The sequence below is a fragment of the Anser brachyrhynchus genome (assembly GCF_964034855.1).
Source record: "Anser brachyrhynchus genome assembly, chromosome: 3".
NCBI classification, from domain to species: Eukaryota; Metazoa; Chordata; class Aves; order Anseriformes; family Anatidae; genus Anser; species Anser brachyrhynchus.
In genome coordinates this window covers 19,067,680-19,094,505 of record NC_137696.1, presented here as the reverse complement: position 1 = coordinate 19,094,505, position 26,826 = coordinate 19,067,680, and the positions used below count along the sequence as shown (strand labels likewise).

General features: G+C 37.5%; 1 protein-coding gene and 1 long non-coding RNA gene across 2 annotated transcripts in view; one reads left to right on the top strand and one right to left on the bottom strand.

Moving 5' to 3' along the window:
* Positions 1-26,826, bottom strand: part of LOC308191832 (uncharacterized protein) — a 563,294-nt gene that overhangs the window by 431,812 nt on the left and 104,656 nt on the right. Inside the window, exons 7-12 of the mRNA XM_080584694.1 lie at positions 23,595-23,739; positions 17,932-18,042; positions 17,705-17,812; positions 12,951-13,071; positions 12,392-12,558; positions 7,400-7,552 (exon numbers count right to left, since the gene is read on the bottom strand). The gene's annotated coding sequence lies outside the window, so the exon portion shown is untranslated. The remainder of the gene's footprint in view (positions 1-7,399; positions 7,553-12,391; positions 12,559-12,950; positions 13,072-17,704; positions 17,813-17,931; positions 18,043-23,594; positions 23,740-26,826) is intronic.
* On the top strand, positions 198-5,137 carry LOC308191845. The gene is made up of 3 exons (XR_013948309.1): positions 198-1,185; positions 1,444-1,541; positions 2,744-5,137. It is a non-coding gene; the product is annotated as an uncharacterized lncRNA (long non-coding RNA).

Below are 26,826 nucleotides of genomic sequence, written 5' to 3'. Positions count from 1 at the left end.
GAAGAGCAATCAAATTATAGTAAAAAAGAAACATTAAAATCTGTATTTAAACATGAAATTACTCTTTTCCATTCATCTTCAGTTAGAGAACTCAACTGTGCTTCCTTAATGGAGAAAAGAAAATGTTAGGGCACCGGTAATTCCCCTAAAACACTGCTTTTCCCTAAATTTAGAACATTTCTTTTTTATAACTGCAGATAGATATGCCATACAGCAATTCAAGACAAATAGTGTGGAATATTTAATTAACTGAAGCTACAGGAGGATTTTCAGGTAGGCAGAATGTAATTATCCAAATTACAACTTATTCTCAAAATTATTATTAATTCCTGCAGACATAGGAAAGCGTTTTAAAGACAATAAATCACAGGAATATGAGCTTTACATCACATCTGAAAGATGGTACCTCCTGCATTTTGTTTTTTCCATTAAAAGGCCATTTAGGCCAATGGGTGTGTACGCATACAGGCATGTGTGTGCACGTGTGCGCACAAAGGGAGGGAAAGGCAGAGGTACTTCTATCTACTTCAGAATAAAGGACCGCCACTCGTAAAACAGCTGATATCACTTGTGATTTTCCCCAGAGTCACACTGAATTTCTAAATTAGTATGACTATTCTTAACTCTAACAAATTAGGTCTGAAACCAAAAAGCTATAATGAAACGTCCCTATCATAGATTTGCAAGAAAATGTAGTCCTCATCCTTTCCAAGTTACACCTACAATATTTTTCTTTTACAATGACATCAATTTTTGTATGCTGTCATGCCCTAACGAACAAGAATAATGTTTATTCATTTTTGAAAATAACTGTTTTTCTGATAAATCCTAATAACCCCAAGATTTGTCTTTAACCCCTCGCAATCCTCTCTCACATATATCATTGACAACAATGAAAAACTCTCTAATTAGAAAGGATTCTGTTATCCCAAGAATTCACTAGAGAGTTTAATTTAGGCTTTAACTTGAATCATAGCACAGCTTTCCACGCCTTCACTTCTAATGCAACCACATGCCCAAGTCCTCTGGGCATTAAACCGAGCAAACGCCATCATGCACATGCATTAAAAGACTGGCTTCTACCAAAAAAAAATTTATGTTCTAGTCCATGCCATGAAGATAATACACCATCAACACCTTACGAGAAGAGAAATAATGAGCCTACAAACGCCTTATTTTTACCAAGTATTATGTTACAAATTTTCTTTTTTGTGATAGTGTCTCTGGCTTGCACAAATGCAGAATTCAGAATAGACTTAATTTTGTTTGTCAGCAAGTTGGCTGTTAAATTTGTTATGTGATTATTGGAGTTTTAATTTTTCAATATATTTATTAGTACATTTGTATTCTAATTGACAATTTTCATTATAGTCTCATGAGCAGCAAAGTCTCCCAGCTTTCAAGTATTTCAAAATCACTTGAGCTTTAACATTTCTTTTTCAGGTAACTGAACTCTACTGAGCTATGCACTGCCTACTAAGGGCCCTGCAGGCATGTCGTGGTAAAGGGGTTTTGATGCTCAGCTGCTAAATAATTAGAAGGTAAAAGCCAAATGGAAATTAACTTCAGTTCAATCAGTCTTTATCATTCTGCAATTATATCTAAAATGTTGTCAGATGCTGATTAACCAGGGCTGTTCATAGCTGTTTTTATGAGGTAGTCAGAACTTGGAAAGGACTAAAAAAGTAAATACATTATTTTGCATAAAGAAATTTGTTGTTTTGTTTTGTTTTAAAAAAAAAAAACTAGCCAAACAAAAAAGAATAAAATCTGCTAACATGACAATTTTAGACATTTTTTTTTGAACTAATGAGCAGTATCACCAGTATATTATTTATATGATAAAATTTAAATAGTAAGTCTGTCAACAGCAATGAGTCAAAAACTGAAATGATTTAATTTCTTACAGAAGAAGCATATAGGGACACAATATGTGCTTGGGCTTGTTAATAGCCTGTTTTTTTCTGCATCTGTAATGAAGTAAGACAGATCATTCGTCTCTGATGAACCTGCAAAATTTCCTTAATCAGTAAAAGCCAAGTGGATGAAGCAATTAAGACAGCTATATAGAACTCCAACTCCTATTATCAATTATTATTATTATTCCTGAAAACTAAGAAATTTGAATATTATTACACAATATATATATACATATATAAATCCACAAGGAAATGACAGAGAAATGAAAGTTATATTAACAGTTATTTTAAATAAAATCTAGATAAAATCTAAAAAGTATAAATTGGTAGACTACTTATATCACTGCTGAAGTACTTGAGCAGCATATCAGACATGTTTAGCTCTAGATGTGATGTAGATCACTTTTACACATTTCTTATCCCACAAGAAAACCTTTCGTATTTCTTTCAGATCCTGTTTGAGAAAACTACAAAGGCTGCAACAAAGCTAAAAGACAAATTCTAAATATATTTCTGGTAACTAAACACTAGGAACAAAATTGATGAAATAGAGTTTTGAAGACAGAGTGAATAGGTATATATTTAATTTAGGTAACTTCAGAACTCCTTAATAGCAAACAGCAGAAAATTCATTTTTTTCCTCCACAGATTTAGGATATAAGCCATTTCCCATTGACAAAATCACACAGTGTTCAATCAAACCGAATCAATACTATAATTATTTCCAACTTTAATGGTAGTTGTATCTCTAAAACCATTGCATAAGAAGACTCAAGACAAAATGGTGGAATGTTTAGAGGTGTTGTTGTTTGTTTTTTTTGTAGGAATGAAAATGACCTTGAGATTTTAAAAGAGTAGTGACTGCTCAGACTGGAGGAAAAGAAGACAAAGCGGGAAAATAAAAGCTAATTTGTTGCAAGCTGCGGTGAACAAGGTCAAAAAATTAGAAGAGCTTCATAAAAAGGATTTCCAACACAAAGTGAAGTCAACAAAAAAGATCTATAGTTTCAAGCTAAGGAGGTGGGTGGTGGGTTAAAATAATTCATCCTACCTCCCACCAGTGTATCAACCCATCATACTGCAAAATAACCATGAAATTGTTATCCATTCATCTTTGTTTGCTATCCCAAAGATGACATCCCCAAAATAAAGCTTATGTGACTTAAAAATTTCTACCTAAAAAGAATCCACACCTTGCATTCTGTAATGGGATGTGTCAGAGTTCCCGAGAAGTGGCACTTAGCCTCTTCTGGGCTCAGAGGGGGAAAGACCCTCAGCCTATAAAGAAAAACTCATAAGATACTCTGTAAATTGCCACATTTTTGGCTGTCCTCTTTCTACCCCACTGGTCTAAGAGATCCAACATTTTTCTCGCCAGGCAGATTACTTCTGATTACCTTAAATCACTTATTTCTTGTCTTTGTATCTGAATATTACTTCTTCAAAATCCTGCTTGACTTCTCTTATCTGCCAAAGTCCCTTTCATTTTATTAGAATAGTTTGGACTCCTAGTCTCTTTCTAAAGGATAGATTTTAGCTTCAATAAACTATTGTATCTTATCTCTTGAACACATTACAGGGGCTCTCGCCTTCCTCGATTTTTTTTCCTTTTTACATTCTGGGGTGTGCATACTGTTCCTTCTGTGATGCTAATAGGATGCTCTTTAAGTGCCTCCATGCTGAGTCTAGGATATAATATCCTAACTTTTTTCTTTCAGGCAGTTTCTAACTTCTTTTAAACAAAAAAAGTTTCTTTCTTGTGGGTTAATATTACTTTTTTACCCCTTGGTGTGATACAACATTCAACTTTCTGGCCTCACTACATTTCTTCCTATCTCCTCACAAACACTGATGACTACAGAGACCTATCCAAAGGTACATACTTGGTGGTTTTGTCTCTGTCAATTTAGTTAACTGATTTAGTAATTCTGCAATAACTTATTCCACAAAGAATTATTTCACTTATTTTGCAGAGTAGGTGCAATTACCGCATGTAGACAAGGACTAGTATTCACATCTAGCAAAAATCAGGGGAGCTGCAGAAGCCTCACGTGCAGCTTCTAACCACAGCTCTTTTCAGAACTTTCTTCAGTGCCAGCTTGGCTGCATAAAAGTGGGTATCTAAAGTACTCTTGAAAATGTTAGCTATCGGTTACTTACTATGCTGCATGGCCTTGGAGCTTTATCTGTATCTATGGTACCGGGCTGAGAAAGAAAGAAAACATCTTTCCCTCCCACCCCAACGTGGAGTCACAGATGGGGGACAGAAGCACAAGAGCTTGGCTGCTCCATGGGCAGCGTGGGACTCTGAAACGCATTTCCAAGGTGGCATTAGCCTCTTGAGTCAGTTGTGGGTCTGCCCCATGCCAGTTCCAGCTGGCTCCATCAGCCCCATTGAAGGCCACCTCAGGGAAAACACGCTTAGAAAGGGAAAAAGTGCTGGACAGATTAAGGAGGACGGAAGGAAAAAAGTGAGAAACAACTGAGAGAACCAAGGTCAGAGAAGGAGGGGGAGAAGGTGCTCCAGGCACCAGAGCAGTGATTCCCCACAGCCCATGGAGGACCCAGGCTGGAGCAGTTGGAGGCTTCCTGAAGGAAACTGAGGACCACAGAAAGCCCACACAGGTGCAGATTTATCCAGAAGGATAAAGAGGCTGTGTGGAGACACCACACTGTATCAGGGAAAAAATGAAGAGGAAGGAGCAGATAAGAGGAGCTGTTAAGGATTGACCCCATTCCCACGTTCCCCACCCGTCCTGCACTGCTCAGGGATGGGGTGGGAACGTAAAGGAATCTGAAGTTAAGGTGAACCTAAGGTGAAGTTAAGCCTGGCAAAGGGGGAAGGAAATGTGTTGCTTTAATGCACATAATGCTTCCAATATTTGTCTTTTTGCTTCTCACTACTGAACCTGTTTTAATTGGCAATAAATTGATTTTCCCCAAGTGGAGTCTCTACTGCCTGTCACAGGAACTTGTAAGCAATCTCTTGTAAGCATGGGGTAAGGCAGGGTTCACTGTGCTAGGTTAAGGGAGATAGAGAGTGGGGCTGCTGAGGCTGCCAATTAGGATTGGTATATAATTCGTTAACTTTTTTAAAAAACTGTGAGAGAATCATTGAGTATACTCCTAAATTTAGTTTTCCATATAACTGATTGTTGTAGTTACAAAGGGACAGTATGTTCTCACAAGGAAGAAGTCAGGAAGCCTGTGCAACAGGAGGGAACATGATTTGTACCATAACCTCAATGAAAACATCGTGCAACAGCTTGAAGACATCTGTCTTACAGCACTTTAATACACAACTCTATTCATTTTCATTGGGTTCAGAGCTGCCTAGTCATTTGATAGTTATCTGACTTTCATTTCAATTATATTACATTAGGGAAGGAGCTGCAGAAAGCTCTGAAAATACACAATAAGCAATAAAATAAATAAAAGAAAGCAAATTGCATTTCTTTAGTCAAGCAACTCACGGAAGATATTTAAGAAAGTTGCTTATGATGTGTGCATTTTAAAAAGGTCAAATTAAATTAACCATTAATTTATAGCAGAGTTGCCTGCAAAGATTGTCTTAGGAATCTAGTATAAACCAGCTGATATGGAGCATGAATTTATTTAAGTTCCCTCAATCTCTCTCATACTGGACATAAATAAAGTGCAATGAAGTAGGAGTCTCATTTCTGGATGATTTGTGTATCTGGTAGAAGGACTTTTTGCAGTTAGGATTATTATTATTTATTAGGCATGATCAGAACTCAATAGACTGCACACAAACTATGCTTTCTGATTGTTTTCTTGGGTGAAGTAACAGAAAGCAAAACAAAATGGTTTTAGCTACATGTAGCAGAAGCGTGTTCATACAATTTTTAAATGTCTCAATTGAAATGCCTACAAGCTTCAGTGCTGCCCACATGAAATGAAAATGGTTCAATACACTTATACCTCTATGTGCCCAATACATTATTTATATTGGAGAAAGATGAGGCAAGACAGGGGGGACTACTCAGGAGACCAGATTAAACAGTCTCTTGATAAAAAAGAAAACAGCAAAAGACTCTAGTACATTCAGCATTTTTATTTACCTCTTCCACAATCTCAATTTTAGTTAGCATAGTAAAAAAGAAAAAATGCTTGAATTTATTACTCTGGGACAAAACAGGAATTCCTTCTCTGTACTTTTTCTACAAATATCAGTATTTTCTGTGGCATATTTCAGAGATATTCAGACAGCTTTGCAACCCCTCAGCTGTTTCCACAGGACAGAGGAGCACAGCAGATATCAGACCATGCTACCACTACAGTATATCCAAGAATTCCAGAAATATCCTAATATTTTACAAGGAGCTCCATTCCTCAAGACACATAACTTGTTACACCTGAATTAGTCTCTCCCTTCAGTAGCTAATGGCATTTCAAGACCAAGTTAACCAACTACAGAATTTGGGGAAGATTACAGAGATATTGGAAGTGCTGCAATTTCTTCCTAATTCATCAGAGAGGGACTGTGGAACCACCACTATCTTTTTAGTGCCGTTCCTTGTGACACAAGACACAATGCAGGAGAGCCTGTCCATTTACCATGCTCCATCTTGTGCATCTAGGCTAAAGCTAAAATTTCTTGTGTTTCTATTTAAAACAAAAGTTTCCCCGTGGTGAGCTTATTCTTACCTTCAGACCTAGCAGGAAAGCAGTAGCCTTTCTGGGCAAACTCAGCAGAGAAGCTGAAACTGGAATTAGGCTGGATAAAGAAGAATCCACCAGACTGCAAACTTTTGATGCAGGCTAAGGCAGCTTGTAACAGCTAGGCCAGCTCAGATGCACAGAAGCATTCTGCTCAGGTATGAAACAAGAAGGTCCAAGCTTTTAATGGTAACAAACGGGTTGTTCCAAGACAAGTAGAATAAATGGTGCCACCTTTCCTGTGGATTTACACATTAAATTCCACACTGACAGCAAAAATCCCATTTATCAGAGTTAGTTCCCCTTCATATCCACTGGACCTGTTAGTCCACCCATTCCCCAGTCACGACAGAAATAGCTCCAGTGTACCCCATGCTTCTTCCTAGTCCTTCTCCACCTTCCTTTCACATCCCATGCTTCCTCTCCCTGGCTACAAGCTGGCATGACATTGTGTTGGCTGTAGGTGTTTTAAAACTATGTACGTATGCCAACTAGCAAATGATCATGTTGAATGTTCAAGGGGCAGGCCAAAGAGAACACATCCTCTATTTGGCTATTTTTGCACTGAGGATACAACAGCCGCAGTCTCTTCCTTCAACAAAGTCACTAGTTTTCATGAAACTCGCAGAAACTTAATCATCTTTCAGATCCTGAACCTTCTGTCTGAAGTGGTTAAAGCTTGACCGCATTGCTGGCAGGTGAATGTAGAGAAGGGAGGAAGTCACTGACAACTTTATTTTTCCTTCAAAAAAGAAGCTAAAATAATATTACCTGGAACGTGCCTATGCTATTAAACTTACCCTTGACCAACTGATCACGTAGTTTTCTGAGGCAGGAATGGCATCCACCACAGGAGTGGGGTCCCTGGGTGCATCATACCCAATGAACTACATCATCCATTCTTGTGGTTTTTTCACAGGGTGTGTGTTATTCTTTAAAGTTTTCTGGACAACCTATACGAATGGAGAAGAAAAATTCAACAGGCTTGCAGTTCGTAATGACTTATCATTCAGCAAATCTCAGTAAATTAGTATTAGCTTTTGAGATTGACTTGTATTTAATTCAGTATCAACAGCTCACCATGGATAAAACTGATCTACATTTATTTATTGATTTCTGAGAGTTTTCTTTTTAATTAAAAATGTATCCTGCCTGAATAAATGAACATTGGCAAAAGCAGCGTTTGATACTGGAAAAAATATATACAATTTAATAATTTCTGAAGTTTCTGATGCAATAATCTAAATAGCAATTGTACATCACTTGGAATGTGTAATACACTGAGCTAGATGATATTGCATTATAGCTGTTAATAAAGAGGCTTTTCCAAAGCAAAGATATAATTCAGCAATGATTCCTGATATTTCCCATTAAAATGTCTCTGGAGATTAAGTGCACATTTTATATATACGTATATATACACCTCCTATAAATAAGCACATAATCAACATCATACTTTGCCAAACCCCTTCCATTCCCAATAGAACATAAAGTGAATGAAAAAGATAACACTGTTAGAATCAAATATGTAAGTTAATATTTCAAAACCAATATACTTGCTTCAAGGCTAAAAATATCAAGATGATTAAATTATTTGGAGGTTTAAAATTAAGAAGATTTCATGCCTCTGGTTTGTCTTTTTCTTTACCATTTGGTATGGCAAAAGCAACTAGATTAAAGCTTTTGAAAATGTGCTAATTTGTTTATACTAATATTTTGCCAATAACCGAGTGGGGAAAAAAAGCTCTCTGAAAAGAAGTTCTAAATGAAGGAACAGAAAATTAGGTTTCCTAATGCATAAATATAAAAAAAAGAACCCAATTGTTCTCTTAATAGCCAGAAATTCTCTGAGGTTCAAGCTATCCTTGATCTGTTCCCTTGTGATACTTTCCAGAAGAAAGCCCATCCACAAAAAGTTCTAAATTAATATGAAGAGTTCACTTATGTTTGGCAACTGTGAATTATTCATTTGCAGCAGATCTCACCACAGAGGACTGCAAGGTAATTACTGTCCCAGAGGTATTCCTTATACTGTAGTTAAGATGATGTATAGTATAGTTGAGATGATGCATCTGTGTCAAATATTTTTAAAAGCACACACCTGAACTGCTCTCCAGGTGCATTTCTGCACTGATGGACCACAGATCAGATGACTTATGAAGTTTTGCTTTCCTGGACATCTCAATGAAACTAAAGCATTGATGTGAAGTAAGTCACCAGAACTAAAAACCATCCAGCCCAGCCTTCGGATGGGGCACAATTAATGGAGTGGAAATCCTGAATCTCTAAAGATGATGTTCACTTCTTTAATCTATTGACTAGCTATGAGGATTTGATCAAACTGAATGTGCTGTTTCAGCACTCTGCTGGTATGCAGTTTAACATTCCCTATTAAGATCTTTCTTCCTGTCTGTAAGTATTACAGCATCTCACTCTTTGAAAGTTCTCAGTAAGGTGTTTTTCCATGAAACATGTGCAAACAGCTTTGTCCTCAAGTCTTCAGAAAGATCACAGTAATGGCAGAAAGGATGAGTAGTGGTAAATGCATCCACTTGCTTCCTGACCCAGAAATCCAGTGAAGAAAAGCTGTTTCTCTAACATAATTTTCATCCGTACCTGTGGATGCAGAATATTGTCCACCAAGCCTTACAATCGAATTACTCCCAAACAGTTTGCAAATAGCTACCACCTTCAGTATTTTACAGGTCCTACCTTAATTATAATGATGAAAAGAATTAGCATACTTTCTGTCCTGAAACTGTGATTTTCATGCTTGCAGTGCAGACAGTTCAGAAGCTTGCTGGGTTCCACCAAATAGTACCAAGAAAGAAAAAGCCTATGATGAATGTGTAACGGATAGTGAACTACCCGTAAAGCCATGTGTTATCCCATTAAATCCAGAGGCAGTTTTTGTCTAAGCAAAACCAAACTTTCAACAAACCAGAGCACTAGTTCTTCTAGAGACATAAACCAAAAAGTACGTCTGTCCTTGTTGACATGGAAATGGCTTATATGGCCCGTGGAGCAGGATGAAGCATAGTCTGTGTGGCTCTGGCTTTGTTTGTGGAATTATGGAAAGCAGTCATCTTGACAGCACTTTGGAGCACTCCTCTCCAGGAGCCTGAGATCTGCACATTTTCAGAATCATGATCAAAGATAAATAAGCAGTACAGAGGGACAACCAATGCTCTTCAGTTCAGGGAATGCAGAGGTGCCTGACCATCAGTCCTTCTCCATCAATGTGGGGTTTAAAGCGCGTGTTACCCGGATAGCTGGATATTGCCATCATGCCCATGTCTTGGGCATGGCAGCACAATCAAGCAGGTAAGTGATCTAGAAGGCAGCAGATTTCAATGGTAGTCCCAGCACAGCAACTGACCTGCTGGGTGATCCTGAGCTAATCCCCTCTGCCTCCACAGCTTTGTTTTCTTTTTCATCCTTTCACAACTCTGAGGGAGCAAGGACTTTCAGCTTTGAGTTTTGAGCTATAAGCTTCAAGAGAGCCCTGCAGCAGCCCAGGAGTTTAAAGCAAAAGGTTTATATTAAAAGTACAAAATTACAGATTTCTCTGCGGGTCGTCACCTTGGATGTCCCTTAGCACCCAGCAACTAGCCCAAACCTCCACTGAAGGCAAAAGGCAGGCAAAATGCCCTCACTGTCTTTCTGGGTAATCAGGACTGTGAAGCTCTGTAACTAATCACCACAATGACATCCGTTTGGATCAGCCATGGACAGTTTTAGACCAAAATGGAAAATGACAATGACAAGCCAATAAAAACAACAGCATCTGAGGTAAAAAGACTCCAGATAATAAAAAGTTGCAGAAGTGAGAGCAGGACCAAACCCCTCTTCTATCTTCTCTATTGATTTCACCTCCAATTCTTGGCTAGTCTTTCCCTGCCCATACTAAAAGCCATCACCAAGTCCTGCAGCAGCAAACACATGAAGGGCATGATACTTACTTGCTTAGTCAGCAAGGCTGTATGCAATAATGAAGAGTTGTCGTGCAAGGCTGCAGCAATGGAGGCTATTTAGGGAGCACTCAGAGGAATTCTCTCATACCTAGCCAATTTTTAGTGGTAATAGAGAACAGAATAGCACGTGGACTTCAGGAATGTCTGTAAAGATAGATCTACTTGTACAAAAGAGCTTATAAACTAAGTTAAGAGAAAAGTGAAGGAGAAAGAAGGACAAGGCAGAAGGACAATATGATTATGTAGTCACTTGGGAAACTAATAAATATGAATTGAAGATAACATAGTAGGGCTTTGTTTTGTTTTGCTTTGCTTTAAATATAATTGTATTAACTTTAACTTTTAGTCTATAAATAGCTGAGTTAAAAAGTCTCATTGCCAGAAGATGTTCAAGGCGTAAATTCAGCAGGAGAGTAAAGGATGCAAGCGCAATGGCAACAGGCATGGAGTTCCTGGCAAATGACACAGTTTACATGAAACCACAGTGAGAGCCAAACTTGCTTTGTGCTGACCAGGCAGACATAGGGCTTAAGAAAGGAAAAGTGAAAAAAGAGTGAGTTACTTCCTAGAGCCTCCTGAGAGGCTCTAGACTGAGAAAAGCTGCTTTTTTTTTTTTTTCTGGGAACTAAAGTTTCTATTTGAATTTGACTAAAAGGCAAAACAAAGGCACCTGGTATACTTCTAGGCCAGGTCACTTTTTTTTTTTTTGGACTTGTTGGTTTATTTATGTTGAAGTGAAAACTTAACATAATTAAAACAGAAGTTAACACGCTTTAGTATTTAAAAAGCAATTAGAAATAAACATCTGAATGGTATACAACTTTCAAAAAAAGACAATAGCCCCTAGAAAGCAACAGGTTGCAAAGAATAAAGATACCAAACCATAAACAGAATGGCAATAAGGCAGAGCGGTAATGTTCTATCTCATCCAATCCAAATATAAAGTATTTATTTTCTTTTAGACACTCATGCCTTAGAGTTTCTGAGGCTTATCTCAGCATCTCATTGCTGACAGTTCCTTACCCATCAGGAAAATCCCAGGCCTTGTAAAAAACATCTGTTTCTGTAAAAGAAAGAGAGCTGGCCCTCTTCCTCTTCATATCCCAGTGCCTAAAACTATTTGTATTTGACCACTCCACCACACAACTAGCTCTTTCAAAACTTAGACTTTTACAAGCCATACAAAAAGCAGTGTGATGTACATGGGCCAATGATGATTTCTATTGACCCATGACTACTAAAGCTCATACAGTGAAGTACTGAAAAGGTAGCACATTTAAAAACAGCAAAAAGGAAATAGCAATCATGTACTACATGTGTTTAACCACAGAAAGTCCCTCTGTCACAAAGACACCTTCTGTGTGAAGACCACAACACCACAAGCCAAACAGAGAAAAGTACACACTGAGAAATCATTGTGGGAAGGTCTGATAATCCCCCTCCTGTTGATTCAGCAAGCAATGATAATGCCAGGACACCTGCAACGTGCCAAAGGCCACTGCAACACACTGACATCAACAACAGATAGCATTTTCGTACAGCTCCCAACAAGATAGCAGCTTGCTATATGCAGATGAAAACTACAGGTCTGTACATACACCTGGTGAAACAGAGCACCCTCTCAAGGACTTTCTGAGCACCCATATGCCACTGGCACATCAGTGTAACCCTTCCTCTTCCCTATCAGCCAGGAAGCAGCTGGGGTTGGGCAATTCAAGGCAATCTCTTCTCACTAGGTTCTATCACCCATTCCTTGAAGCGCTGCTACTCATGGATTTCTAAGGCTTTAATCAGTGAGAGTGTGTGCACTGCACTTACAGCTTCTCCATCACCAAGACAGGGAAAGAAAACTGATGGAAGTTGGAGAAAAGGCACTCCAGCATTTTAGATCATAATTCAGAGACAACAACTGAGAACGCAGGCAGTTATTTTGTTTCTGTCAGCCTGAGGTTTTCAGTGAGCAGCGAACTGTGTTTGCTTCACTCCTGACAAAAAAAAAATGAAATTATTATAGTAAGCAGCCCCAAAATCGTGATATACACTGTGTTGTTATGTACTATTGTATATCTATATATAATTTAATCGATTTAAACATACTGTAATGAGGGTACTATCTAATCAGCAGGTCAGTTAAAGACAGCAGACTGCCAGTGACCCTTGAGGCTGTGTGATACACTCAAACTGCCTGTTGGCATTGCAGAGAGGCATAGTCCAGTGCTATGATCTGCTGACACTATGTGGCACACACCTCAGCAAATAAAATTACACATCAGCAATGGACACTGCTAAATGCCTTGCTCTCAAAGCCAAAGCATGAAAGCTCTTCTGCTTAAGTGACATCCCAGCATGCACCCAAAGTATTGCTTTTCTTTCTCACCTCTGATTTTATGTCCGTGCTTTCCTCCTTTCCATCCTGTTATTATTCTTATTTAAAGTACAGCAATGTCCAGAGTGCATACATCATGCAAACACATAACAGGAGACGTCTGAGTTTCCAGCTGAAGTAAACAGCACATAAAATTAAGATGTATAAGCTTAAAAGTGTATGCTGGGGGTGGAGATGCAAATGGTTTAAGTGACTTGCCCAAGGTCAAGTGGACTTCCCCAACGGGTGTGGATAAGAAAACTACTTTGTTAAGTGATCAGATCAAGATAATATATCATGCTTTTCCTAAACAGTGAACAGCACATACAGACTCTCATCCAGAATACTAAATTTAAGGTCATGGACTTCAGCCAGCTTAAAGTTAAACATGTAATTAAGACCTTGGCTAGATAGAGGTTCGGTTAAGCTTGAAAATTGTTGCACAGTCATCCCCTGATTTCAGACCACCTGTACTTCTGCAACAACAGTCCCTCTTCTCAGATATAAAAGAGAGTTTAATGCAGATGTATCAATGGGAATCACATTCATGTGTCAGAAAGGTATAATTTGCTACTCTTAGGAATCAATGGAGTTCTTCCAGACTTTCATCTGCATAATAAAATGAAAATTGCTGTTCAAATTCATTCCTTGATGTCTTGCTGATTTTTCCCTCCCACTGAATAGCTACATTATTTTCTAGATATATTAAGTTCACATCCCTGAACTTTAATTTTTTAATATATTTTCTGGCCCTTTCTTCAGCTTTTAAGTACCTCTGCAAATGTAAACTCGTCTGTCTTCACAAGCATTCACCACTTTTCATTATTTAGCAGTCTCTGGGGATTTCCATTTTGTTTCTTTTCCAGATCAGTAACAAAGATATTTAGTATGATATGCAAGTTACTCAACCAGACATCTTTCCTATATATCTACTGGATATCCCAGTTCTCAAGCCACTTGACAACACCCTGTATAAGCCAATTGGAAATAATTTTCAGCTGAGCATTCAGGAGGCATTCAACCTCCTCTCTCCACTCTCCTGTGAAATTCATAGGCATAATAGAGATGTTTGTACAATGTGATACATGTGGAGACTAAAAAGAATAACAGAGCCTTACAAGTAAAGTTGTAATTATGGAAAGTGTATAGCAAAGCTTAAAGTACAACAACCTCCCCCCATCACCTTCAGAGCATCTCCTCTATCTCCCTCCCCAAAGCCACCTGATTCTCATTTGTGCAAGCACTGGTTTCACAGCCTGGACAACTGCATTGTGAGCTGGGAGCTTTTTCTCATCTACAACAGAAGAGGTGACAGAGGGTTTTGTTGCACACAAATAGTCCTTCACAGCTTTCTAACCTCTCTCATTCCTCTCAATAGATTTACCTGTGGATTTCTGTAAGTGCAAGCTGTTAGAATTGTATGCGACTTTTCATTGAATACATTAGTATTGCAGAGAACTCACATTTGAGCACCCACTGGAATCTGCATTATTGCACTTAGTAACTCACTTCTGCTTCTGTTCTTTAGAGCACTTCGGATAATGAACATGAATATTTTTCTGGTTTTTTATTGGTTTTTTTTGTTTGTTTGTTTGTTTTTTTGTTTTTAAGCAAATATTTTCCTTAACAGTTCTGTCACCGCAGTTTCTACTTTCACATCCAATATTTTTATTCCTGCTGATGTGCAATATCAAAATTCCTGTCACGGTGTTTTTAAATTATAAACATCCTCTAAATAGATTATTTGCTACCAAAGCACTTTATTAAACCTATCAACTCCTCCCTTGAATTACTAATTCACTTCTAATTTTGAAGGACAAGGTTATGAGGAGACATATGGCCCTTGAAGCATTTATTATTTAAAAAAACAACCAAACCTGTTATAAACTCAGGCAGCACCACAGCCATCTGTGAAGCATTAATGATAAAAAAAAAAAAGGGCAAAGAAAAAAATGGAGCCACTTGTTCATTAAAGATGATTAAAGATGTCTTTTTTTTTTTTTTAATGGAACACAGCTAGTAGATAGCATGATGATTTTAACGTTTGTATGGAAATAATATTCCTGGCTTTGTTTCCATAAGGATCAGCAATATTTACCCTTTCACATACTGCCTGACTCTAAAAGTGGGAAGAATCATCATGCAATCCATGAGGGAATGAACCACCATCAATCACAATAGTGTGAAAACTGATGATAATTTGCCCAGGACAGAAGAGGTCAATACTCCATCTTATTTAGCCTTATCTGCACCCAGCCAAATATCCCACCTGAAAAATAGATCTCCATATTTATGTTGTAAAGACCAACTCTTTCATTATCTTTGTCTTTTTTTTTTTTTTCCACACAATCTAAAATATGAAATACAATGAAATATCTTTCTGGCTTATTATATACTCAGGTAACAACCAAGTTTCATGGAATGAGAGTCAATCTCAAGAGCTTTAAAGTAATTTTAGAGGAACTATGGTGATCAGAATAAAGGGGCTAGAAGTAAAATACAATGGCACATAGGACAAGACATTTTCTCCCTTTTAAAATCAAATTTATAGTGGAATTTGTCTACTCTGTTTATAAGACCTTTATTTCTCCACTTTCCACTGCTAGAAACATTTGTTCTGCCACCTTCCTTAACAAGAAAATCACATAGAGAGTAATTGCATATAAGACTTAGAACAAATACATATCACTCTCTTTCTGAAAGCATATATACCATAATTTGATTATGTCAAATAATATCCCTATAATTATAATTTAATCATCTTACAATCATTTCTTATAGGTTTCACTTTGAATCACTATTTTAACACTTGATGAATAAAATTAATATGTCAAACATATAAAGGAAATTCATATTGAGACCATATATGGGAACATAATTATAGAGCAATTAAAGTACAATTGCATTATGATTACTAGAAAATTTATAGCAACTGACATAGTAAAGACATAATTCTCTTTTAATACACCGTGTTAGATGATTTTCTTTATTGTATTTTATTTTAGCAGTTCCTTCATCTTGATTTTTTCCAAGGTTACTCTTACATGGAAGCTTAGTTTAAAAAAAAAATCTCATAGACACTTAAGCTTCTTGAGCTGCATACCTAATATAAAGCAATTGCTGGGTAACATTACTATCATCTTACAGTTTTATTGACATGAGGGTTAAACTAGCACTAGTACCCGGCAACTAGTTAAATGTGCTGGGTCATTTAGTGGCAAACATGAGCCTTGCTCAAGGAAACCATTTATATTCAAGACACAAGATTAATTCAAATTTCTCTTGAAAGCAATTCTCAACTGCACATTTTACTAAACATTATAGCGTGAATCATGCTTTGTACCAGGACCCAATTCTGTAAAGCACTTGAGATGTGCTTAAGCCACTCTGAAATAACCAAAACACTGAATCAGTCTCACTTTGTGAAGACTCCCATCCCTAATGCAGTGAACTGAGTATGGTAGATATGCTTTCACCAGTGTAACGCAGTTTTCCCTTTTTCTTTCATTGTTTCTCATTTCTTGCAGAGAATTTTTGTAATCGGCTGCAGCAGTTTTGTCATTCTTTCTGGCTTTAGCTGTCCTCTAACTCTTAACACAGCCCACAAATATCTATACCACATCAAAAATGTAATAGTTGCATCTGGAAGGGGATACATTTTCTAATATCTGTGATTTGCACAATGGACCAAATATCAAACCTTAGGCTGTAAGTTAGAGATATTTTTTGCAGCTAAGCCTTTATGTATTCACTGTGTAAATGGAAATAGTTCTTTGTTCACATAACAATTAGATTAAGTATCTGGATGTTACTCATCTGTGCACGCAAATTTGGAAACAGGCATGAATATGCAAATTTCAAATTATAAACACTTTTTAAAAGACTAGCCCGTGACATCTTAGTCACTCTCCTCAGTGTATTTAATCAAGTGCCTTGTTTAATACTTAAACACAATTCACATAACTATAAACAATGTAAGACTGAGAAAACAGGAGAAACGGATAAGAGCTATTGCATAGGAAATTAATTTAATAGATTTATAACAACAGCAACTTTTTGTGAATTAATGTGCAACTAGTGAGTGATAAGTCCTTGAAGCAATCTGTTATACTAGTACATCCTAACAGGTAAATTAAGGTAGAAGAGAGAGATTTTCTAAATGTTTATTTATAATTGGTAGAAAAATATGTTTATTGTAAGAATTATTCATGATGTACTGTGCCTCAACTATTCATTTCCTTGTTTAGACTTGGATGTTGTCAATGATGTGACTGTAATTTAACTAGATACAGATATTTTTTAAATAACTTTAAAAAAAAATATATTCCTAGAAATATTGGCAGGAAGGAGAAATATGAAAGAGGACTGAAGAAACTGACCTACAAGGGAAGACAAATCTGCCAAAATTGCTACACTTACATTAAGAATCATTTTGTTATTTCATAAACACCATGAAATACCTGGAGAGACAAAATTGGCTTTTCAAAGGTGTGTCATACAAGAAAGGATAATGGTCCAGCGTGTAGAGCTCAAGACTAGGACTCCAGGTAGCTGGCCTCAGGTACATCATCTATCATGGATGATCATCTGTGTGATCTTGGGTGAGACACTTGGGACTGAGTGGAATGTAACTTAAACCACGGATCATCTGCAGCTCAATACCAGGTTTTATAGTGGGTACTATAGCCCTTAAGCTGATGCAATATGGAGCTCACAAGTCACTCATTTGAGTGTGGACCCAGGAGCCATGTGGCATTTGCACTCACCTCCAAACTGAAGGAGCCCATGCTAGTTTCAAACTGGGTCAGACAGGTCTACATTTTAGAGCCTTGGTGTAAGAGCAGTCTCTCCTCTGCTTTGGTTCCCACCTCTTCCTAAAGCAGTGTTACAAGGGTAAAAGAAGAAAACTCATGAACTCTCATAAACAATAGGAAACCCGTGGAATCTAGTCTAGTAGACATCAAGGAGAAGCTGTAGAAGTTCAACCACCTACCTATCAACAGTTTTCAAACTAGTGCCGGTGCCATGACAGCTAATACAGGAGAAAGATTAATCAAAACAGTTGGAGTCTCTGCTTGTTTCCTTTTGCACCCATTGTTTACTTCTAAAAGTGGAAAGTAAAAGAAAACCTTGAAAACAGAGCATATGAGTGAAACATTGACATCTGTCTGATTTTGCAAAGGACCTATAACAAGAACCATAAAACAGGCCAATCATTTCCACGTGCACTATGTTAGAATCCAGTAATGATACATTACCGGCTATAATGATCTCCATTTCAGTGCTCATCAGCAAAGGTAAAGTTGGAGAGGGAAGACCACACTCTATACTGAGTTGCATACTAAGTGACTTCTCAGACCAGAGGTGGTCTAAACAAATACCATACAGAAAAAAGTAAAAACAATATACTAGTGGACAAAATACAGTCCACTCTCCTTAAACTCCACTTTCACGAGATGAATAAGAAAAGAAGCAGAACAATGTCTTGAATAAATAATGACAAAGCAAAATGGAAGCAGAAATTCGGCACTGGATGGGAGAACTCCCCTAAAAGAATCCTTTACATGATCATTTGCACAGTCATTTGAACAGTCATTAGAATTATCTCACCTGCTGACTACGGTCCACATTCTGCTTTCTCTGTTCTCCTGCTTGCTTTTATATTGGTATACAACAGTCTCTTTTTAACATAAATTCAAACTGTATAAAGTACTGTTTACCAGCGATGTAACACAGGAGACAGGAACACAGACTTGTCTCAACAAGTGTGGCAAAGCTGGCAACAGCCACCTCTCTAAAAAAAAAAAAAAAAAAAAAAAAAAAAGGAAAAAGCAAGAGTGGAGCATCAGAACAGTGCCAGTCTCTGCAGGCTAGGCTGCCTCTTCTCCCAGGTGGCACTACATCTGATCTCCTGCCAGAATACTGAAAAGGTATTACATTATTACGTATACATCTTTAAAGTGAAGTAATAACTGCTAAAGCCTTGGGAGAACATATCTTAATGCCTGAGATTTAAGCAGAAAGAGAAATGTGACAATGAAAATATATTAGAATGGAAAAAAAAAAGAAAAAGAAAAAAGCTTACTGTATACATCAAACTGATAAACTGCCACTAAATAATGGGTACACTTACAGGTTTTCTTTCTTATTTAATTTCCTACAGCAACAAGACCTTCATATTGTAATTCTGCGCTATTTGTGACAGCTTTTGGCATATTAGAGGTACTTTTTGAAAGGCAGGCTCAGTGTTGTGAGGTTCTGATTTAGGTATGGTCGTCTTCTGTCGGGGTCCTGGAGAGTCTGGACTAATTCAGGCAGAAAGAGTAAACAAAAGGATGCCTAGTGATTTCAAAGAGGACCTGATGGACAGATGAGATAAAGTACAAAGCCTTGAATTTTGGTGGATGGGACAGGGAAACAAGGCTGCAGAGAAGGAAAGAGAGTCCTTCAGTTATTTGCTTTTCCATTATATGTAAATCTTGTCATTCTTTTTTCTCCTCAAAGATACATCCATAATTTAGATTTCTAAAGCCAAAACTTAAAATCCATAAAATGTACACTTAAATGGTAGAAATGAATTATGGAGAGGCTGTGGATGCATAGGTGTAAATCCACAAGGAGTCTTAATAATTTTTTTGTCTTGGTATTAATACATTTTGGAATAAGGAAAGCGAATTTTCACCAGACACCCAAAATTCAAACCTGTCATCACTGCTCACCCTATTTTCACTTGGTTGAGTGCTGGTAGAAAGGTATTTAGGACTTGATATTCTTCTTTATACTTGCTAGTCATAAAGCATCCCATTGGATTTACATTCTTCTCTCTTTACCTTAATTTTATCTTATTTAATATTCATTCATAGCCTCTGTAAATATGCAGGACCATGCAAATCTAGAAATTAAAGCTGGCAGACATCCCTGGAGCACAATCAGGCTGCCCTGGCGAAGAGGTAGAAGAGGTCTCTGACAGGATCCATACAAGAGGGTTAGAAGAGGACAGATTAAACCCTCATTCACACAAGGGCAACATCCAAGGAGCAAGAGACTGCAGCTAATGAGGAGAAAAATCTCCCAAAATCCTTGGTAAACTTCTTGGTTTGATGAGAATTAATGATTTTTTTTCAACCTTTCGTCTGTAACTGTCACTCTTTACATTACTCATGACCAAGCAGAAAGAATAATTCATAGTCATACAAGGCAAGCAAATGTTAGAGCATCCTCAAAAATTGGTTTCCATAACAAAAACAGTTTACTACACTTTTCTCACAGTCACTTAGTAAAGTATTTGCTACAGTTTAAAATTTCATTGACCCACTGGAAAAAGAGATTGGAGGCTATATAAATGGGTCATGCTCATCACTTTGGGATGAAAAGCTGTCTGCAAGTTTGATGAATGAATAAATATTTGCATAGGCAGAGACTAACAAGGTTACTTTTTAATAATCTTTTTCATCACTGTTTAAAAAAAAAAAAAAAACTTCCATAAAGGCTAACGACATGGTGGGGGGGAGGTTGATCTGACCCTTTACATCAGGTGAAGATTCAGAGTGATCTTACTTGTCTATGCAGGCCCTTTATCAATACTTCTTCTCTAAACACCTTTAGATAAAACTGTTCACTGGCACTCTTTCTGCTCTCAGATTTCTTCACCTGCCCTTTAATACTATAGTTCTGCTTTATTATCAGGAAAAGGTTCTTCACCAAGAGGGTGGTTTAGCACTGGAACAGGCTCCCCAAGGACGTGGTCACAGCACCGAGCCTGACAGAGTTCAAGAAGTCCTTAAGCCCCTTTCATCGTATTTTCTCCCCTTTTTTCTTTGCAGAGTGGCAGTGAGAGAGCGGTTGTGGTAGAGTTTGGTCCCTAGCAGGGTAAAACCACCACACTATACATAATGCCACACTAATGCTCCTACCAGTATTCTGGGTACATCAGGAACATCAGTTCCCAAGCCTTTTCACACTGGAATTTCAGAAAGCCTGTGAATCAGACAATAGTGGCACAATTTTTTTAACCTGACCTGCTGAAATCTGGACAGCAAAGTGTCAAATGTAAATACTAAGTTTGACCACAATTGAGTATTTCTTGCAAGCAGAGATAAATCTTTAAAACTCTGTGGCAAACAGAACATAGTTCCTTGGTACTGTAGAGATTTACATCCAACTTCAAATATATTCTGGTCACAATTAATCATGTATTTTTCCTCATTCTTCCTGAAACATCTGTCTTTTCACACTAAGTGATGGTTTTAAAAAAAACAGAGGAAGAGTACATTTCTGCATTGATACTCAGTAAGAATACTTAACTGACAAGAGCTGCAGAGGTCACACCTCATTGGTATTTCAATATTTCCCTGTGCTATGTGAATATATTTGCAATATTTCCTTCTCTATTTTTCTGCTTTGGCTAATGCTTACCCATCTTAGGCAATATAAACAAACAAAAAAAATGTAAATATTTCAAGTCTTTAAGATATGTTACCACATACTTATTTATGTAGATTCTTGAGCTAACTAAGGAACTACACATATCTATTAATGAGATTTATGCACCTTCATAAAATCTAGCAACAAGTTCTTAAAATATTCTGATTTCACAGTCTCAAACAATTTCCATACAAGATACAGTAAAGCCGCTGATTCTATTCCAGGTAATATAACTGCTAAAATTCCTTCTTCACAAGCATCCAGTGTCACGTTTGATTAACTTACACCCATCAAAGTATTGCCCTGTCTTCTTTGGCACTACGAAAATGCTAAGAACTTGATTCTTTCTTTTTGATCAAGTTTCAGTTGTCAAAGGTGGTGGCAAATACCTTAATTTTTTTAATAAGTTAATTTCAGACATGCTATGAAATAAGCTTTTAAAACCTTCAGACCCTCTTTATTTATTACAGTAATCAGGGGGTTGGGTTGGTTTTTTTTGATTCTGTCACATAACAGCATGTCAGAACTCTTCTTTGTTACTTCTTTGAGACATCTGCTATTTACAGTGAAAAAAAATCTTTCCCTAAAGAAACCTAAAAAACATTTGTGCATATGTAAAATGGAATTCATTTATAAGCATGAAGAAAGGTATGTATGGTTTTGGGTTTTTCTCCCTAAACAGTAATGTCTCATATATAAAAACTTATTTCTCCATAACTACTGGCATAATATTTTTTTCCCAAAATAATTATGGGACTGATTCACTCTTGCATTACTCCCATACCAAAATACATTTAAATCAATTGACTTTAAAACTGAAATAATGCTGCAATGAATTAGTTTTTACATATATTTAAAACAAATTATTTCCTGATATTTTTCGTTTTAATATTAAGCATCCTCTCTAATGCATATGCTTCTGTACCCGAATATCGAACTATTCATATGTACCCTAATTAACCCTTAGAGGTTCCCTTATCCTTCACTTTTTGTTTGTGCAAGACAAAAATGATGAACTGTTGAAACTTTACATAAACCAATGAGAAGAAGTGAAAATCTCTATTTTCTTCCCTCGCAACGACCTGTCAATTCTTCCTGGTCTTGTCTTTATAAAGATCACTAAACCCCTTCATGGCGAGCCCTTCCTCAGCCAAATGCTGCCAGGTGCTCCAATGAGTACCTTTCCATCTCGTGAGTAGAGATGGACTTCCATATTTGTACATCATTAAAACAGAAGGCATCAGACTCTAGCACTACAGCTGATTCTTCAGGGATCTCTCTCTGTGTTTCTTGCAAATAAAAGTATTTTACATACCAAAATGCATATTCAAATACATGACTGAAGTGAAGGAGTTAGGTATCCAGCATCACGAAGTGTCACAAAAAAAAAGTGTATACCACTGCGATAGATACTTAAGTGTGACAGTTCCTATTTTGAAAAAGGACACAATTAAAATATATGTATGCTGACACAGAAACACTGTAGATGAACATAAGTAATAGTTAATATCATTTTAGGTTTTATGAAAGATACTAGTAAAGCACTGAGCTTGAATTTCTGCTTGATTTTTTTATGAATAGGCTTGCCAAGAGTAGCAGTTACACGGTTTTAAAATCAAGAATCGTCTCCAAAAAATTCTGCAGTGTTGAAAATGTTACTACCTATAGACTGCTCATTCAAGCCAACCTGATTTCACAGATAAATTCATTGATACGTTACAATTCATTCTCAGAATTGAAATGACAACTGGACTTCACTCATCAGTACAAACACAGGAACACACAAATGGAGATCTGTTTTCTAAACTGTGTAGTTACCTGTTTAAGCATGACCCCAAACCCAGCCAGAAAATCTTTGAATTCACTCAATTTCAGTTTATGACCTTAATCATACTAAAATGTGTACACTCTCCTCATGTGTTTCTCCTGCTCAAAGATTTCAAGCCTTCAGTCATGTTAAGCTAGGATCCTGGGTATTGCGGATGTCCTTAGGTTTATTACTAAATTCCTCCCAGTGCAAAACTATTAATACTTTGTATGACATTCTAAGAGAAAACAGAGATACCTGACAGAAGCCGTTTGACTTCTAGCTGACACACACTCCACAGAAAAAGGTCTAAAATGTCAGTCAATAAAAAATGTGTAATCATAAAAAATAATAATCAAATAATAATCAATTGCAATCAATGATATATCATAAAATTTTCATTATTTTCAAGTAGAAGCCATTACCTGATTCCAGCAAATCACCCCAAGACATTCCACGATTCCAAGTTTAAGTTGATTTTTCCTTAATCCAGGCTTCTGTTTTTCACTTTAAGCTTTTAAACAAAGCGTCCGTGACTGTGACACAGTACTCTATGTCCAAGAAGATAACCTACTTTGATGAGAAACAGACAGTTATAATGAGACAAAATTAACAATGAGAGAAATTTAAATCAGAGAGAAAATCCTGTTAGACCAGGGATTTTCCACCTTGACACTCACATTATTCCTTACAACGTTCCAAGAAAATATTTTCCAGGATTTTCATCTGTTTTTTCCACTTTTCTTTTTAGTTGTGCACTCACATACACATTGTAGCAGAATCCATATTAAATATATCAACTCTTTACTGTAGAGTCTATAGACTAAAGAAGCAGATCAAAACTATATGCAAATCACACAACCACTGCTTGATGATGATTTTTTGCCAATGGGTATCTTCAATTGACACAGATATTGGATTAAGTGCTAGAGAAGACAGGACAAGTCTGTTTTCTGTATAACCACAAAAATCATGATTGAGACTTAGCAGCTTCCATCTGAGTTTCCTCATTCCACTGAAAACAAGCAGTATGGCCATCCTGTGATAATGGCTGTGATAACAGATTTGTTTCCTATATGTCTCCTCAGGCACTTTTTATTGTCACTTACTGTATAAGCAGTAGTCATCAAGGACAAACACGTCCTGCATTTAGATAAGACAAAATAGTCAAAAATTTAGTTAGCATTAAATGACTGAACGCACACGCAACGCATTTGTTACAGGTGCTTGTGGACCTTTGGTGATGGAGTAGCTAGAAGTAGTTAGCAGTCAAAACCCAAAACCCAACATCATTGTTGTTGGTTTTGTTTTCTTTTGTTTTTAATCCTCTAGCTGCACAATAACACAGGCACTGAAAAAAACTTAGAAGTCCTATCTCTCTTGCCTCATATATATATATATATATAAAATAATTTCATTAAAGTGCAAAGTCATTAGGATCCAGTTTCCACACTCCTCAAATATACATGAACAGCTCTTGACAGTTCAATGCCTCCAGCAACTTACCAGCAACAAAGAGCACCAGGTAGGAAACTAAAGGTCCCGTTGATGGGGCAGACATTTCGGAAATAATTTTTCTGCTTTAGCCCACATTAAGAAGAGAGTACAGAGTTGGGGATGAATCAAGGACCTGGAGAGTCTTGAAGTGCACACATTTGGACAGCAGGTTTGCCAAATCACACTCTGCTGCATTACTACTAATGCCCTGCTTTAAGAGGATTGGCCAGGATGACATCCTGATAATGCAGGATACACATCCAAAATCTACAAAAATAACAGAAATCTGCAGGTAGGATTTTTCTTTAATGTGATTCCAGATAATGTACCACACCAAGAGGATACTACATGGAGCAGAGATCATCAGATTTATTCATAGGAAAATGTTACGATCTCTACTTTAAATTTCATAAATTCAAAATGAGTTTACTACTAAACATACTATACATCACATATGTGTTCGTGTATAATATAAACATACAGGTGAGCACCACGGTGTATGGAAAATTGAAAAAATACTCAATTTTTTTATTAATAAATGCAGATTGATTTGATTTGCACAATGACAGTGTGAAATGTCAGATGAAAGAGTACCCCAGGGAATATGGTATCAATAAATCTGAGACTTTGAAAGTAATGATTTTTATTGCTGAGCAGAACTGCCCGATTTCCAAGTGAAATGCATCAAAAATCACTTTAACCCTTCAATGGAATTTGAAAATAAAAGTGTCATCATCTGCTAAGCCAAATCAAGAAGGGTTCATGGATTCCAACAAAATACTTGATTTCAGTTTGATGAAGGAATATGTTCAGTCCCAGTGACAGATAAGAATACAAAGAATCCTTGGTTGTCTAGGTATGTGCACTAAGTTCAGTACCTATAGATTTATAAAAACCCTGTACCTAACATAAGTAAACTGAAGTAAATAAAAATAAAGAGGGTTAGTGGATCAGGTGCTTTTGGAACACATTCCTGGGCACATGAAGGATAAGGCATTGAGAAGAGGCAGTGCAGATTTACCAGGAGTAAGTCATGCGTGAGCATCCTGAGCACCTTCTGGTGTAAAATGGATTGATTTTATGAACAGAGAGAGAGCAACGGATGGCATTTACCTCATCTTCAGCACAGCTTTTGACACTCTCCCCCAAAACAGCAACACGTTTAAGTTTATATGTTACATTATGCTGGATGCGTAGACAGCTACATGGGTGGAAAACCAGTGGGGTGGGCAGGCTGAAAGGGCAGTTCTTCATGGGTCATGCTCTACCTGGAGGTATCAAGCAGAATACACTCAGGGCCTATCCTGGCTTCTGTCCTCCTTCACATCTTCATCAATGGCCTGAAGGAAGCCACAGAGGCTACTCTTATCAAGCTTGCACGACACCAAATTGGGGCAGTCTTGGGGGGAGCAGTAAATCCACTGGACAGCAGGGCTGCCATTCAGAGGGACCTGCAGAGGCTGAAGGAAAAGCCTAACAGGAACGTGGTGAAATCCACCAAGGACCAAGACCAAGTCCCACTCCTGGGAGGGAAGAAGCCCTGGCAATGACCCAGGCTGCAGCTCTGTGGAAAACAGCCATTAGGTCCTGGTGGACACGGAGACAGCGGTGTGCCAGCTCAGGCCTGGCAGTGATGAAAGCCAAGAGCATCCTGGCTGCATTAACACCAGCACAGCCAGTGCACCAAGGGCAGGGATTCCCAGTGCTTTTTACACCCCATCTAGAACATCCCTGTCATGCCTGTACAATTCTTACAGGTGGGGTTGAATTTAAATGTAGCTACCCAGAAGTCAGGCTTCTGTTCTAAGGCAGTTATCTACACGTAGCAAGGCACCTCCAGAAGTTGGTTCCTGTTGTTCTTATTTGATTTAAAAGTCACATTCAATCACCACAGAAGTGCTGTCATTAACCTGGCAGACAGGAGCTCCTAGAAACAGGCAGGCATCTATCCTTCCCCTCTCTGTTAGTAAGACTGCAACTGCAGTAACTCAGCTGCTCGTGGTAACAATGGATGTGTTCACCTTACAGACAAGCACCTTTACTTTTGCCTTTTGGCCAGTTCTGATTGCTGGGCAAACGTGCACTTTCACAGATAATGCTGTAGCGCAACAGCTGGCAAATACTGCGTCAGTAATTGTGACCTCCGTGCCAAAAGGCATG